The following is a 2,969-nucleotide window of genomic DNA, read 5'->3' as shown; positions in this document are numbered from 1 at the left end:
TTTATTGTATTGTGTTTTTTTGGGGGGTGGGGGATCTTTTTCCACTGGGGTGGTACAGTTGAGTGGTTAAGATTTTGGTTTTTGTAATTCCAAATTTTAGTCCAGCAATGTCACATGTAAAACGATTTCACATCCAAGATACTGTACTGAGATCCAGACGTTGGTGTGTGCTTTCCGATTAGTGGTCTTGTGTGTATGCAGGTGCACATGGTAGCCAACAGGTGGAACTCCAGTTTTTCATTTTAACTTCAATGTGAAGGGAATGTTACAAGCCTCTGGATCTATGGTGGTGTTGTTGGGAGAGAGCACGGATCACCGTGCGTGTGTGTGTGTCTGGAGGAAAGGGGGGAAAAAATGAATCTGTCCATTGACATATATCATCTCCTGTGTCCGACCGTCTCCCATTTTCGCTTACTGTATGTCGTATGAGTGTGATGGGTCCTGTTAGTACTGTGTCTATGCTTCACAGATACTTGGTAAGTTTCTTGAGCACAGCTGCGCGTGTGTGTGTGTGTGTGTGTGTGTGTGTGTGTGTGTGTGCGTGCGCGTGCGTGCGTGCGTGCCTGCCTGACAATGAACATTATTCTCAGTACTGACTTCCTAAATGAAGAGCTGATTAAATGTGCTATTTTAATGTTTTTTTTCCATCTTCTGATCTGTCACACTTCGTTTTTAATTTGCTGTGACCCTGCTCTTTTATCACCCTCACATCTGAGGGTAAAATGTAATTGTTGGGAACAGAATGGTTGGAAAAAGGAGATGATTAAGAAGGAGAGCGAGGGATGGAGGGAGAGAGACAGTTTTTGTTTGTTGGTATAAATAATTAAACTCATTAATAAAGTGATGAAACTGTTCCTGTCTCACATTCATTATTGAATTATGCCTGAATAAGTTGAACCATGTTAACATCACCTCAGTGGGGAAACAAGTTGTAATGATATTAAAAAGGCATGTTTATTGATAACTCTCTTGTCCTGTGTATACAATGAAGAAGCTTGTTTGTATATTGCATAGTACTAGGTGAGTGTGTTTAGTCTAATTACCACGCAGCATTTCTAGCCCACATAGTAATCCAGGAGAGATGCACCAATATGGAATTTCAGGCCAATAGTGAATAATTATCTGGTTGTGGCCGATACAATAACCAATAATATTATTCTTCTCAATCTCTGGTTTCTTCAGTAGCAGGGAGGGTTTACCAGTAGTGAACAAGTTTATAAGATCCTTTACACAACTTAAGTGAAAGTACTAATGCCTCAATGTCATAAAAAGCTCCATTACAAGTAAAAACCCTACATTTAAAATCCTACTTAGTACAAGTATAGAAGTTATATCAGTAAAGTGTGCCTAAAGTAAAACTGCTCATTCTGAACATTGTAGAACATAATTATCCACTGACATCAAAATAAAATAATCTAATAAAATATATAGATATACAATAATATAATGGCATAAATATTGCAGTGTAATAATGCTAAATAATGAATACTTTTACTTTTGATAGTTTAAGTACATTAAGCTGATATTATTTATGCACTTATGCAACAGCATTTCAAATGCAGGACTTGGGACTAAGTATTTACACACGTGGTAGTGGTACTTTTACTTCAGTAAAGGAAAAGTACTTCTTTCACTGCAGAATACAGTAGTTATGATATATCACAATGAAGTGAAGATCCATGTAATAAAGATGATTTTGTTGTGTAATTCTAGCTGATACAACCCAGCAATCCTTCTGAGGATGGATCTTCCTGCTGGTAACTCGGAATCCAATCTGTTTTCAGTCAAACATCGCTATGAAGAGTAGTGTGATGATGAAGATAACTGCTTATAGGCCTTTCTCACAATAAATGTTAACCAATTGTACTGAATACAAAAATGTATAAACATCAGGTAAGATTCATAGGATTTACTTTAGCTTTGTATGAAACCTTTCATGGAGGGATTAATGAAACGACGCTCTCGTTACACCCTGAAGTGTAGTCGGTCGGATCAGTGAACTGTGGAAGGGACCAGATTCAGCATGATGAAATCACAATGGTTGTTATGGGAACCATGCTATTGCAAATGTCAGTGAAAATGTTTTTGACCTTGACTGATGAAATTTTGCACTGCCATAGTTTGATTATATCAGACGTGTAAACAGAGGGAGGCTGGTTCACAGACAATGAACATGCTGGTATTTTGTGGTGGTGGTGTAGCCTACTTCTATATGTCTTAACTCTTATCTCTCTTTTTGACATGCTCTCACTTTTGTTTTAATATATCTGAGCATCACATTGAATTCAGGTCTCATTTTACTTCAGCACACACCTCAAACATATCTGGCTGAATATCTTTATGATTGCTTAATGAGGACCAAGGAAGCCTCTCCCACATATCTGTCTCTGAGCAACTCACATTTTTCACTCAAACCAGAATCTGCCGTTCCCTGCTGTAAAAGAAGAGCAGGGTTTAATGAAGTCTCAGGGTGTCTGTGAACTTTCTTCTTTCTCCTTTTTCAGAAAATATTTATAGGCTCTGGCAGAACCTTTGCTGCCCGGTGCTTGACTAAAATCTCTTGGTTACCTTTAAGTCTACCCTTTAAGTTCAGCTCAGATAAATTAATACTTTGTCCTTGTCTGACTTGTCCCTGTCCTTGGTCTCTATTCATAAACGTGAAGTCAAGTCTTACGTAGACATTTTGCATTGATCATTGTTGAAAAAAGATTTTGGTTCACAAAATATTTGTTGAAGTTAGAAAGTTTGGTTACACTTTACTTGAAGGTATGTACATAAGAGTGATATGACACTGTCATGAATGTGTCATAAACATTATAAACAAGTAAAAAACGTTTATGACATAACGCTTCTTTTAGTAAGTGTCATTCGGTTTTTGTCTTGACAAGTTATGGTTAGGGTTAGAGTTAGGGTTCATGTGTCATGACTGTGTTATGACACTTATGTAGATATCTTCAAGTAAAGTGTTA

This window comes from Sander vitreus, chromosome 6 (genome assembly GCF_031162955.1).
Source record: "Sander vitreus isolate 19-12246 chromosome 6, sanVit1, whole genome shotgun sequence".
In the NCBI taxonomy this organism is placed as follows: Eukaryota; Metazoa; Chordata; class Actinopteri; order Perciformes; family Percidae; genus Sander; species Sander vitreus.
The sequence above is the reverse complement of the archived record's forward strand: the minus strand, read 5'-3'. Positions refer to the sequence as shown.